Source organism: Pleurodeles waltl, chromosome 1_2 (assembly GCF_031143425.1).
Source record: "Pleurodeles waltl isolate 20211129_DDA chromosome 1_2, aPleWal1.hap1.20221129, whole genome shotgun sequence".
NCBI lineage: Eukaryota > Metazoa > Chordata > Amphibia > Caudata > Salamandridae > Pleurodeles > Pleurodeles waltl.
This window is the reverse complement of record NC_090437.1, coordinates 761,696,515-761,711,738: the sequence shown is the minus strand read 5'-3', so window position 1 is coordinate 761,711,738 and position 15,224 is coordinate 761,696,515.

Sequence of the window (15,224 nt, the reverse complement as noted above, 5' to 3'; positions counted from 1 at the left end):
TGTCCTTTCTTTCTGAGCGCCATGGTTTGTTTCTAATTGAGCATTTCGGGACTTGATTTCAGTCCCAATTAGTCTGCTTCCTCTGTACCTTTCTTAAGCATGATGTGTTAAGGCCACTTCGTTTCTGTGGTCTCAACTGAGCCCTTTCAATTTAACTATTCAGGAAACCCGCAGTTCTGCTAAATACATCCCTTAATTGAACCATCTGGAGGAGGAGAGGTATTTTTCTGTGCTGCTGTAACTGATTTTTTTTTCATTCAGTATCACATATTTTTCCTTCTGGCTTCTCTGTACCATATACAGAAGTACAGCATGTGCTGTAGTTTCTTTGAAATTGCACGCTGTAGGGACACCTGGACACTGATGATAGTTGCCATCATTTGCACTTTTTGAGCATTTAAAAAAGCTAATGTCTGGCCACTGTCTTCTTCCGTTTGTGTTCTTGATGGTGAATATCTGTGCGACAAACCTGTTGTGAGATTCTGATTATTTGACCTTGACACCACAAGAGAAGGACGACTGTCTACTGTGCATGGTCTTGTATTGGGAGGCAAGACACAAAAGGGGGGCGAATGGAGATTTAAAGGCCAGCAGAGTCAGCCTCCCGGAACATAAAGAACTACACACACTGGTATACCTAGGTCTATAGAAGAGCTTTTTGGTAACCAAATAGATTCAGCTGGAAACTAATGCTTCTGATCAGTGTGAAAGAAATGTTTTCTTTTTAGGATTAAAACCATCACCCACCATGAGGTGGAATGCTTCATCAAAGGGTTTCTCCTCAAACTACAACAAAGGGCTAATGCTCCTAAAAATAAGAAGTAGCTCTTTGGTTGTTTTAAAAGAGTCCCTATGTGAGTGACATGTATGGATGAGATGTATATGTGAGTGATGCAGAGTGTGATAATATCTAAAATGAAATTAAAACTATGGATTAATCAGACAGTAAACTTTATTGTCGTCTGTTAGGGACAGGATTAGAAAACACAGAACAAGTGATGTAGGGAAAAATCAATATGTCCCTAACTATAATGCGGCCGTGGTCAACATGTTTCTACCCTTAAATTGACTTTTTAATAAGGTAGTGGGGCATTCATCAGTACCTATAAGCAATCACCCAACTGTGTACTACCAATATGCAATTTGATGCAAAAAACTGAAATGAAGATGCATTACAAATGGTGGTCACCACACATTTAAGCGAATCCACCTATTCAAAGACCTGTTAAGAGATAAAATGTAGCCATAACATCAACAAACATCCAGGCATTCTGAAAAAGCAAACTGAGTGCCAACGCACATGTAGCTCAAATACTGCTCCCCATACACCAGGTGAGAAATGGTGAGAACAATAATAATGTCTGATCTTTCCCCCACTAGTTAGGTCTGAATGCCTCCTCTTGGGGTAAAAATGGGTAGGAAGCTCAGGGTTCTAGCTAATGTTGGAAACAAGCAATGGCATGAGAACAAGAAACAAATATTGTTATAGGCACATACTCAATCTCATGATCCACTTCCTCAAAATTGTCTAGGGATAACATAAAACAAAGTGACAACTATATAGTCAACAGTAGTGAAAGAACACATATAGAAAGACACATAACATTTGTAATGTTTGTTTAGTTGAATGTAGATAGCAAATGTCAGTAATATTGAAAGAGGGGATAAACCTTACTATTATAAAAATAAAATGGGAGAGTAAAAAAAAAGCAAATGGTAGCACTCACCATTCACCCCCGGAGTGGAGCCATGCCTTGCCAGGTCTGAGTGGGCCGAACGATTATAGTTCAGTCCATTAAAACAGTAAAGCAGGAGGCAATTCCACAACAACGGACTATAAGGCTATAGTGCAAATGTAGGTTTGAGGAGGTAGGTAGAGGTATAAGTTTGCTAACCAGAGCATGAATATTCTCAACTACCACTCAAATGTGTTATATGACTCAGGGTCCGATGCTCCTATTCAGAGGTCCTAAATATGGTATTGAGTGAACAACAGTATCCTAAGTACTTGACGTGTTCATGACTCTTGATGAGGAATAGCTGTCAAAACAAAGTTTTGTTACATATCATTGTCACTGATGTGGGCTGACTAAGGCAAGGCAGTCCATGGAATGTCCTCATTTAAACCATCACTATGCCATCTCAATCTAAACACCCATCGCGTTTCATTAATAAACAGAAATCGTGTCACATTTTCAACATTAGTTGGTGTGGTGGGCTTCTCTAGTACTGTCCAGAACAATTCTTCCCCCTCCACCATATGTCCAATTTTTGCATAGTGTCTCATCAACTTATTCAAATTACGTTTACACCTGACGGTACTATCATGTTCAGTAATGTGTACCCTGACCTTTCTGCTCATAATCCCTACATTGCAAAGGACACAAGGGCAAATAAGCATTTAGATGAGTTTGTCACTATTACAGTTTGTATGCTGTTATAACTCCCATGGAATATTAGGTCCTAATTCAAGGCGTGTTTTATGCTTTATATATGACCAAACCCTACAGGATCTACATGGCGATAGAGCCCATAGTGCCTCTTGACTAGTTGTCAGGGTGGGGGGAATGTCTTGTAGATACCAACTGATATTTGAGGTTCTGTCTGCGTCTAAATGCAAACAAAGATGAAGGTAATGTCAAGTTCCTTTATTCAGTATGTGCAATTGTGACTCACCACACGTTTACTGGTGGTAAAACGACTGATGAATGTACTGACACAAACAACTCTGTCTGTGGTGTCTTTAGGTCTAGTTTCCAACAAGGCAACACAGTTGTTGCTCCTGGTTCATTTTGCTGCAGATCTCAAGTCATTCAGGATATTCTCCATTTACCAGCTGTGTAGATAGAATGCGTGCATGCTCCTTATACTTAGGCACTTGTGAACAACTAAGTCTAATACAAAGAATCTGTCCCATGAGCAGAATGTCGCTCAATACCCTAGGGTGGAAGCTCTTATAGGGGAGTAATGAGTTACGGTCTGAGGGTTTCCTGCATAACTCTATCTCTAGAGTACCCTCTGGTAGCATTGTATACGATGTTTCAAAATGCATTTTCTAAAATAGCAGTAGACCGTTATAGCACAAGATAGCTGAGACAGGAGGTTGTTAGGAAATATGTCAGGGACAAAAATTTGAAGGGGAGTTGGGGATAGGGTCAGTGTAGTAAATGTAGCGAAAGAGCTCCTACTCGGGCCACTTTGTGCTTTAGTTGCTCATTTTAAGAACATTTCCTCTGTTCTTTTGCATACGGACATGTCCTTTCTTTCTGAGAGCCATGGTTTGTTTCTAATTGAGCATTTCGGGACTTGAATTCAGTCCCAATTAGTCGGTTTCCTCTGTACCTTTCTTAAGCATGATGTGTTAAGGCCACTTCGTTTCTGTTGTCTCAACTGAGCCCTTTCAATTTATATATCAAGAGGTCCAAAAAGGTAACTTCTCCTTACTGTATTCACAGGTATATTTCTAAAACTGATCCTGGAGTTGAGCCAGGTGTTAAATTCCAGAGTGGTGTTTCCTTTGCCTTTGTAGATAACAAATATGTAATGTATGTATTTTTTCCAAAGTTTAATATGGAAACGAAAGGGAATATTTTCTGAAGAGACATACCTCTACTGCCTCCTGCTCAACACATGATCACTCAGCAAGCACACCAGCGAGATCTGCAACATCATCTTCTTCCTCACCCCAACATCATTTTCCTCACCAAGATCAGGCTCAACCCAGAATCCGGTCCTGACATCACCTCAGCGTCATCCAACGGCTACTCGGTAGTAAACTGTAACCGCATCAACAAACACAGAATTACCATTATCCATAAAGAAACCATCCACTGCACCACCACCGCAAACTACACCACCTCAATCATGGATAAGCCCAATTTCCAACTCCAAACCAACAGTAAAACCATCGTCAGAGACACCCTTGTCTACAGCCCTTCAGGACCATGCCCCATTTTCTGCAACATCATCCCCAACTTCAGTGCCCTGTTCACCATTGACTCCAAACACTACATCACCCTCAGTGTCCTCAATTTTCACCTTGACAACCTCAACGACACCAACACTGCCACCCTCCTCGAAAGCATGAACAACATAGGCCTCATCCAACTAGTCACAAACCCCATACACAATGCAGGACACAAGCTTGACCCTATCTTCACAGCCAGAGACAAAGTCAAGCACAGTCATGTCACTGAGATCACCTAGACAGACCACACCATTGTCCACTTCATCATCACAGGTCCTCCCTCCCCCCAAACATTACAACCACACTGCCCAGCTCCTAAAACAGCAGCTGGAACAAAGTGTTAAAAGGCCAGTGCAGTGAACCAATGCCCTCAACACCTCCCACCCTGGCACCACATTCAACCTAGAACAGGCTGTCAAGAAAGTCTTTGCCTGGATGACTGACTACTCTGACAAAGTCACCCCCTTCAATCTACCAAATAGGCCCGCTGGTACACCACAGACCTGAAAACCATGAAATAAAACTGCAAACAACTAGAAGCAAGGATCCCAAAGACCAAGCCACCTTCAAGACAACCCTCAACCATTGCCACCAACTCTTGAAAGAGGTGAAAAGAAGCGCCCTAGCTGACTGTATCAAAGCCAGTTCTAACCACAGCAAACAACTCTTCAGTATTGTCAGAGAGTTCTTTAACCCCTCAACCATAAAAACATCATCAACCCTTCCCAGAAACTCTGTGACACCCTGGCAGACTTCTTCCATGACAAGATCTCCACCATCTATAAAAACCTTAAATCCCAACCCACACCCTCCAAACATCTACAGCCTCTTCACTCCCACAGATGCAAATCCAGACCACCTATTCACCATCTAGGACCAGCTCACCACACAGAATACCACAGCCATCATGAACTCTGTTCACTCAGAAGCACCAACGGACCCCTGTCCCCAACACCGTGGAGCAAGAAGATCTGCAGTAAGCTCACCGCCATTTTCAATGCATCCATCACCATGGTCACCTTCCCCGGAGAATTAAAGCACGGAGCAGTCAAACCCTTTCTCAAGAAACTGTCCACTGACCCTTGCAAATCCTAGAACTACAGTACCAACTCTCTGCTCCCCTTTCCTGACAAAGTCCTCAAAAAAGCCATCAACTGGCAACTCATGGCATACCTGGAGAACAACAATCTTCTGGACCTCCCAAATTGAATTGCACACCAACCACAGCACTGATCGCTGTCACTGATGACATCAAAACACTCCTTGACCAGGGAGAAATGGAGGCCTTGATGCTCCTCAATCTCTCAGCAGCATTTAAGACCATATCCCATCACTCTTTTCAAGAGGCTTCCTCACATTGGAATCCAAGAAGATACCCCAAAATGGATCACCTCCTTTCTAAGCAAAAGAAGCCATAGAAACCACCTACCACCCTTCACCTTGGAGCCCAAGAACATCATCTGCAGCATTCGTCAGGGCTCACCCCTCAGACTCACACTGTTCAGCACCTACATGACCCCTTGACCAATATTGTAAGAACCCATGGACTAAGCATCCTATCCTACACAGATGATGCCAAGCTCATCCTCTCCCTATCAGGAGGCCCTTTCAGCACAAGGGGCAAATTCAGCAGGTGCATGACGAGTGTCGCCAACTGGATAAAAAGCAACTGTCTAAAACTCAATATAGACAAAACAGAAGTGCTGATCTTCAGGAACAACACTTCCATGTGGAACAACTCCTGGTGACCCTTCAAACTAGGACCCTCACCCACTCCGACAGACCATGCCCACAACCCCAAAATCATCCTGGACAGCAAGCTCACTATGAAAGGCCAGATCAATGCACTTTCATCCACCTGTTTCCTCACTCTTTGCTTGCTCCAGAAAGTCTTCAAATGGCTCCCAGTAAACACCATATGAACTGTCTCTCCACCCTTAGTCACCAGCCGACTGGATTATGGCAACAGACTCTACATAGGAATCACCACTCACCTCCAGAAGAGACAACAGAAGATACAGAACTCAGTGGCCAGACTCATCCTTGATCTACCCAAACGGACCCACACCCCCACATCAAGAATCTCCACTGGCTTCCCATTCAGAAGAGATGTAATTTCAAGATAGTGATCCATACCTACAAAGCTCTTCATAATCAAGTACCAGAATACATCAACCACTGCATGAACTTTCACCAACTCTCCAGACACCTGGACTTTGCCTCTCTCTCCCTTGCACACATCAGGGGCATCTGCCAAAGCAACAATGGAGGATGCTACTTATCCTACCTTGCTTCCAAATCATGGGATGACCTCCCCCTTCACCTCAGGACCTCATTTTCTCTTCTAGAATTTAAGGAAGGACTCAAGTCCTCACTGTTCAACTGAACCCACCCAAAGCAGCAAGGCCCTCAGCACCTGGATACCCTAGTGGATTATTAACTGTGCTTTATAAAACCCATATTGATTGATTGATTGATTGTAGAGATTCACTAGACTTGGGCAATCGTACTGCCCGTTGATGTCCCGGAGACCTGTAAAAACAGGTCACCCCCAAATCTGAAGAAGGTCTTCTTCATAGACAATTTGGCACACTCAATAATGAAGGATACTTCTGTAATGTAATCATGAGAATTATTCAATTCAATAACAAAAACTATATTGTCTCCAAAGTCTTGTCCTGGGCAATACAGGTATACAGAGATTCCACATCAAAGGAGATAAGATATTTCGTGGTCGTATCAAGAGACAAATTCTGTAGAGGTTTCAGAATATCGTATGTATATTGAAGAATGGGGAGTGATCTAGGGAAGATATCCACAAATTTTTGAAAAAGATTGTCTAACAAAGAGCCTATGCCCGAGACAATGGATCTGCCCGGAGGCTGGTGTTAAGACTTGTGGATCTTGGGGAACAAATATAAATAAGGGGTTACTGGGTTATCAGATATCAAGATAACAGCCTCATTAAGGGTGATCCATCCTGAGTCTTTCTCTTTTTCCAATTGATGTTTTATCATGGATCAAAGTTGCTTGGTAGGGTCACGACTCAGGGTCTTTGAAGAGCACAAGGGGTCTTTTCTTCCCAGTCCTGGCACCAAATCTTTCTATGTTTGTGGTTGTCTAGAAGGAATGAACGAAGTATGGCTGTCACTCACCCCAGATGTGTATTGGGGACAGGCTGCAGGCAACAGAACTGTAAGAGCAGATAAATACCTGCTTTCTAAAAGTGGCATTTCTAAAATAGTGATGGTAAAGCCAGCTTTATCACTAAAGAGGATTAATAATTACTGTTCTAAAAATATGGAACATGTTGCAACTACTCTTTTCTAATCAGGAATCACTGCTTAAAGGTGTTCTAAGGAATTCCCAATGCTAGCATATGAGAGAAGTAGTCCTCACAGTACTGAAAAATGACTTTGGGAGTTTTTTGCTGCCAGGACATATAGGCCCTCATTCTGACCTTGGCGGGCGGCAGAGGCCGCCCGCCAAAGTCCCGCCGTCAGGTTACCGTTCCGCGGTCGAAAGACCGCGGCGGTAATTCTGACTTTCCCGCTGGGCTGGCGGGCGGTCGCCTTCAGACCGCCAGCCAGCCCAGCGGGAAAGAGGCTTCCACGATGAAGCCGGCTCGGAATCGAGCCGGCGGAGTGGAAGCTGTGCGACGGGTGCAGTTGCACCCGTCGCGTATTTCACTGTCTGCGCAGCAGACAGTGAAATACATGTAGGGGCCCTCTTATGGGGGCCCCTGCAATGCCCATGCCAGTGGCATGGGCACTGCAGGGGCCCCCAGGGGCCCCGCGACCCCCCCTACCGCCATCCGGATCTCGGCGGTCCGACCGCCGGGATCTGGATGGCGGTAGGGGGGGTCGGAATCCCTGCGGCGGTGCAGCAAGCTGCGCCGCCGCGGAGGATTCAATGGGGCGGCGGTACACTGGTGGGACCCCGCCAGTGGTGCCGGTCCGACCGCGGCTTTACCGCCGCGGTCGGAATCCCCATTGGAGCACCGCCGGCCTGTCGGCGGTGCTCCCGCGGTCCTCCGCCCTGGCGGTCAAAGACCGCCAGGGTCAGAATGACCACCATAAACCCTAAAAGTACATGTCCTGTCTAGGCCAGCACCCTGTTCTATGGGCTACCTAGGGCCTACCTTAGGGTGACTTAAATGTAATAAAAGGGGAGTTTAAGGCTTAGCAAAGGGTTTTACATGCACCCCAAATGTGGTAGTAAGCTTCACACACAGGTCCTGAGACATGGTTAAGGGGCTTCTTATGTGGGTGGTACAACCAGTGCTGCTGGCCCACTAGTACCATTTGGTTTACAGTACCTGGGCATATGTAGTGTACTTTATTTGGGGCTTATGAGTAAATTAAATCTGGCAATTGGGCATCAGCCAATATTTCCATGTTTAGGGGAGAAAGCACAAGCACTGTGATACTGGTCAGCAGCGAAAAAGTGCACAAAGTCCTTAAGCCAGCAAAAATAAGGTCCAGAAAATGGAGGGAGGGAAGCAAACAGTGAGGGAAACCCAACCTAAGGTTGTTAGGCCTAGCATGTGTTCCCCTTAGCTGAAAGTTGGGCGAGCTACCCAACCCGTTGGGAGTACTCTTCACTAAAGCAGAAGAATTTGGAAAGACCATCAGCAATGGCATGAGCTGACCCCCAGGCAGTGTTCCACCATAAAGTCCATTCCTTGTAGGGAGAGGGACCACTTCAACAGTTTGAAAATTTTCACCCCTCATCGCTCAATTTTAAAACTACCTTGGACAAAATCCTTAGGATATTAAGTCAGTGGCAGAACGTCCCAATGACAATCATGGGATGGGCACCTCAGTAAAAATGTGCATTTTGCTGTTGCTACTTTTTGTGTTTTCAAGCATTTTGATAAAAATTCCTCAGTCCTTCAGATTCAGCAGTTCTTATTTTATATGGCAAAATAAGAAACCCAGATTAAAAACTGATTCCATTGAGTTAGATACCGGGGAAGTAGAGCTGGCACTGCCAAATGTGAAATGTTATTATCAGAAGATTTTTTGGACTGTCTGGTAAGGTCTCCTTCCAGCGTTTCCAACAATGCAAATTCTTATTTGGAACAAATGGTGAAACCATCAGAAATTCTCAAGAATTCCAGATACAAGACACCTCATATTATTTTTGATTGATTTACTAAGATATGGCAAGAATTGAAGATTCCACAGTTCCATCCCCAAATGAAACTAACAGACTGTAGTATAGTGGGTTTACTTAAATCTTCTCACCCATTTATTAGATGGGGTCAGTTGGGGTTTAGGAGGTTACAGGATTTTTTTCATAACAGTGGTTTTTCACACTGGCAGTGTTTGGCTAATAGGTACCCTAACCTCAACTCTTCATTCTTATTTAGTTTCATCCAAATTAGGCATTTTTGGGCTGGAACCTTGCCAGCCTCTCTAAGTAAAGCTTACGTTATGTTGAAACAAGAGGATATGGGGGACTGGTATAGACTCCTGCATCCTAAAAACAGTGAGGCTCTGATCTTTTACAACATATCTAATCCTCAACTGAGTATAAAATGACTATTGCTCAGTGGAAATTTTTCAATAGGTTTAGTTCTAAAGCAGTGCAAGTGGCTAACCTTTAGAGAATTTATTTTTTAGTAGGTGGATGCTATACTTTACCCCAGCTAAGTCTCATAAATTCTATTCAGGGGTTGAGTCTAATACTTTAGATGCAAAAATGTGAATGGAGATTGGCTTCATATTATGTTTATCCACGCTAGTCTAATGGAGTTTTGGTATAACATCTTTGCAGAAATTTGCTCAAGTCTCAAACTTCCCATTCTTCTAGATTTGCGTGCTGTTTGGGACATTAGTTCATCCAGGCAAAGTGCCTGTTAGTCAGCGCCATCCAGTATTTAATTCCACACTCGTCACTCTGTTGCTAAATCTGGCAAACTGTAAATCTGATACAGACCCCTCACTATCCCAGTGAATCAAAAGGATGTAAACAGTCTACTATTGTGAATTAATGTGTGGAAAGACCTCGAGGTTCACAAGCAAAGTGTCTGAAATCTGCAAAAACTAAGAAAACTTGCTTTAAATTGTGTGGCTTACACATGACTGTATTACAAGTTTATGATTTTCATGTAGTTTTTTCTTCTTCTTTTCTAGACGTTCTTAGGTTGAAAGGGACCATGTTGATTTCTTCATAATTCTGAAAGTATGTTGTACTAATGAATTGCTATTTATATCTTCTAGGATTCTCCTGCATCTCATCAAAATATTTTTTTTAAATCTTCCCTTTCAATTGCACTCCACCTCTGTTCCAATAGAAGTAGCCTTCTACTAATGAAGGATACTGGTTGGTCTAAGCCCTCTTCATTTAGCTGTGCTAACACTGCCCCTATGCCATGCTCTGGGGCATTTATTTGCACAATGGATTCCTCTGACAAATTAGGGGCCCTAAATACAGGTCCTATGCACATGGCTTCCTTGACAGAGTCATCAGTTTTCTGAAAAGCCCCTGTCCAAATCACCATCTTGGGCTGCTTCTTAGAAGTCAGCTCAGTTAAGGGGGCAACAATGGTGCCATATTCCATTACAAATCTCCTGTAATAGCCAGTGAGGCAGAGGAAGGCTCTAGCTTCGTTTGGGGTTTTATGTGGTTGCCAGGCCATGATTGTTTCAGTCTTGGCCTGCAGGGGCTGCACTTTGCCTCTAGCTATCAGGTATCCCAAACATACTACTGAACCCTGTCCACTCTGGAAATTGCTGACCTTGATTGTCAGACCTGTCTGTTACAGAGCCTGCAGCACCTTGTGAAGGTGATGCAGATGTTCCTCCCAGATAGAACTATGAACAGCAATTTTGTCTATGTGGGATGCCCAGAAAGCCTCCTGACTAGCCAGGATCCTGTTAACCAACCATTGGAAGGTAGAAGGGGCATTCTTCAAACCAAAGGGCATCACCCCAGAGTTAATAATGACCTTCTGAGATTGAGAATGCTGACCTCTCCTTGCCCCCTTCAGTCAGAGTGATGTGCTGGTACCCTGACATCAAGTGAGAAGTACTGAGGAATTTGGCAGCCTCCAGCAGCCTGTCAATGAGCTCACCAGCTTCGGGGATGGGGTGTGCATTAGTCTTGGTGACTGAGTAGAGACTTCTGTAGTCCACGCTGAACCAGAGTTCTGGTGTGGTACCAGGTGGGGCAGCCTTGGATAACAACACTACAGTACAGGACCAGGAACATTTAGAAGGCTTTATCAGACCCTAAAGCCAACATCTTGGAGCCTTCCTCCTTAATGCTGGATCTCACCCTGACAGTCCGTAAATGTCTCCCTCCAGTGTCAATATCATGGATGCACAGATGTGTAAGCCCAGGGGTGAGTGAGAACAATGGATCAAACTGTTTTAGTAGCTAGTAACAGTCACCTTGGTGTTCTGGGGTCAGTGTAGTAGAGAGGTTGATACCGTCTACTTACCCACCATGTTCTTGTGCAGAAAGGCGGTTCACTCTCCTCTTCAACACCCTCACCTGTCACTAGGAGCATGCTCACTTCAGACCTCTGGAGGTGAGGCTTCAGTTCTTTCACATGGAGCACCCTTAAGGGGTGTCAAATGGTCTGGAAGTCCTCCAGGTAGGTGACCTCACCCTTCTGCTCCTTGATCTCATATGGGCAGTTCAGCAGACCTGGAGAGCTCAGGGATCTACTGGTTCCATGACCCACACCTTTTGGTCAGGCTTAAACTCCACCTTCTGATCGTACCAGTTTCATCGCCTCTTGACTGGCCAATAGGTTACTTTTTACCTTTACTCAGCAGTGGTGCATCTAGTTGCAGAGCGCCAGCATGTAGCTGCCCATATCCTGGGGTGAGGGGTGCGGAGGGGTTCTTGGTTGTTTTCTTCCACCCCTCTTTGACAAAGCTAAGAGGTCCCCTAACATTGTGTCCATCAAGGAGATTAAATGGACTCAACCCTACTCCTTTTGTGGCACCTTTGCAAAGGAAAGGAAAGGAAAGGAAAGGAAAGAGGACATCCCACTAACGCCTCATGGACTCTGGCCTAGACATAATCATGAACTTCAAGGTCTTGTTGAATCTTTAAACTATACAATTTGTATGGGAGTGATAAGATGTGGTGAACTTGTAAGTCACACCACACTCATCCCACATAGTCTTCATGTACGCTGTCATACAGTTAGTGCCTCTGTCTGACACTACCTCATAGGGGAACCCAACATGGGTAAAGATCTCTATCAGCGTTCTTACCACCCTTGGTGCGATCACTGATGTTAGAGGTATTGACTCTGGGTAGGGGTGGCATAGTCCACCAAGACCAGGACAATCCTGTTGCCTAGGGCTGTCTTGGGGTTCACAAGTCCAATGATGTTGATGCCCACCCTTTAAAAGGGGGTGGCAATGACTGATAGTGGGATTTGGGGAGCCTTGTGCTTTTCCCTTGATTTTCCACTTGCCTGGCAGATGTGAAAGGACCTGCGGGATGCATCAGAGGTTGTCTTTATTCAGGGAAATAGAAGTGGGAGGGCAGCCTGGCAAAGGTCTTGTCTTGCCCTAAATAGTAGGAAGGTCTGATAGCACTCTGGGTGGGGGGAAGCATAGAAATATAAAAGAGATTGTTCTCCCAATAGATTATATGATCTACAGGGGCATCACCTGCTGCATGGGCTGAGGCCTGGGATTCTGTGAGAGAAAACTCATCTGCATGATAGCTCTTTCTTGGCAGGAAGAGGGAGGGGGAGCTGACACTTACATCTGAATAGGGAGTACCTGTACCCACTCAAAGGGCTGATAACCCCTCTACTGATGCCAGAGCTTGGAAGAAAGGACCTCTGATCACTCCAAAGACTTTTTTTTAAAGTCTACTCCACTTTAAAGACACCACTGGGTATAAGTACTGGGTATCCAATACCACCAAATCAGACACTTGTGAACCTACAACTGGACTCTGTCAGAAGACCTTCAACTGTGGAAGAGTGGGATTTTCCAATTTTGATGAACATAACTATGCATACTTGTCAGATGAACACAAAAGGATGATGGACGGAGTGCTGACAATGCAAACACTCACCCCCCAGTCACAGATCTAGGTTTAATCCATCGTTCTTTTGCTCACCATGCCACCCCAGTTTGGACCCAGCCATAAGCAAATCAGTCCTAACCCTGTTCCTCATGGGAACAGTCCAGCCTGAACTGCCAGGCCAGGTCCTCCCTGGACCGGAAACAAGCATCCTGGGCCCGGTTTCAGGGTATCACCCTTCTTCAGCGAGACTAGCTTGATTCCAGTGGCACAGTGAGCAAGGGACCCACGTCTGGGCATACCCTTCCCACTTGGGGCAACTTTAACGACACAAAAGGATGATGGACGGAGTGCTGACAATGCAAACACTCACCCCCAGTCACAGATCTGGGTTTAATCCATCGTTCTTTTGCTCACCATGCCACCCGAGTTTGGACCCAGCCATATGCAAATCAGTCTTGACCCTGTTTCTCTTGGTAACAGTCCAGCCCGAACTTCCAGGCCAGGTCCTTGTCAGATGATTCTCCATGAGTAAGGCTGCATTTGGGGGGCAAATGGGGGTGGAAAACAAATCACGGACTCACCTACAAACATATAGAACAATACAGACATTCTTAAATGTTTTCCATGGTATTTCATTGCCTTGGATTTACTACAAATAGCAGGATTATGTATCATTCCAGGGCACGAAGAACACAGAGCACCCCCAAACTTAATTGTGATGTTGAGAAAGGGGTCTCTTTACTTGGAAAATGACTTTCCCTTTGTTGAGAGTAATGGAGTTTCTGATGTGTAATTCTGTTACAAAATCTTAGGGTTCCTTTTAGGAGGCAATGGAGGCTAGGGACTTATGCCTCAAAATACACCAATGCTGTATATATCCAAGAGAAATCCTAAGAAAATCTGTAAACTCCCCAAAAAGATTAAATATATATATAGTACTCACCTAAATCAATGCACTATGATTGAACTTGTAAGAATTTACTTAAATATTTGTTAATTGGGGTCTGAATGATTATTATGTATCTTAAAGAGAAATCTGTTAAATCTTTCAAATATTGCTACCATTCTTGTTCACTCTATTGTTGGGGAACATTTAATTCTTAAAGGGAATGAAACAGCTCACACTACCTGGATTCCCAAGAATGGCTTTACTACTATCAGAGAAGTTCACACTAAATTGAACTGCCAGTCATGTCAGATTTTCATTGGTCATACAAAATGATGAGCTCAGAATGCGTTGATTCTTCTGAGCATTTGTTATATCACCCTTTTTGTACATCTGCATTCCTCTTCTCCTAATATATCTATTAAAAAAGGAATCTAATATACTTTGTATTGAATGGTTTTCACATGAACTGCATCCGATTACTTGATAAGTTAGTCATGTATTTTCAGAGAATCGGTACAGTTACTGTTGTTTGTCAGCATTTATTGTAGCTATAGAGTTTGTTTGTGAGACCTATAAGAGAGTAGAAATGTCTTTCTGTTCAAGATGAGCCCTCTTTTTAAAATTCTTTAGACCTCTAGGTTTTGGACATGTGCCATTGTGTGCCATGTGCATTTTCTTATTTGGTCCCTTTTAGTATATGCATTGCTACTTTAGGAATAAATTGTCACATATTCAGAATCTCTCACTTACAATAAGTGATGTAAAATACTAGTAAATGGTGTATGGTATGATAAGTAGGGAAGAACTGCCTCTGTTGTTTAGTTACACATATGGCTTATTTAGAGGAATTCAAAAGCTCCACTCTGTTAAATCTAGCATCCTTCCAGTCTGGGTGCCTGCCAATGAATACGCCACACACAAAGCTAAATATTATGGCCCTCATTACAACATTGGCGGCAAAAGCCACTTACTGCCGCGCAGAAGACCGATGTGGCAGCGGAATTCCGCCACTGTCATTATGACCCACTGCTCGGAATCTGCCAAAATTGAGACACCCAGACAAGTCCGCCACACCAAAGGTCAGCGATAAACTGGCAAAAACAAAACCTCCACCGTCACGCCAACAGAAATACGCCCACACTATCATGACCCACGAATCCACTCAGCGGTCTCTCAAAATACACACACTCTTACAAAACACAGCCACATTGGACAAATCAAAATACACACACCTGATACACATACACACACCACTCCTACACACCAGTTACAATATAAAACACACACCCACATCACCCACAAACCCCTACGACCAAAATACTGAAAGAAGGCCAGAGAGAGACACTACAAACTACTACC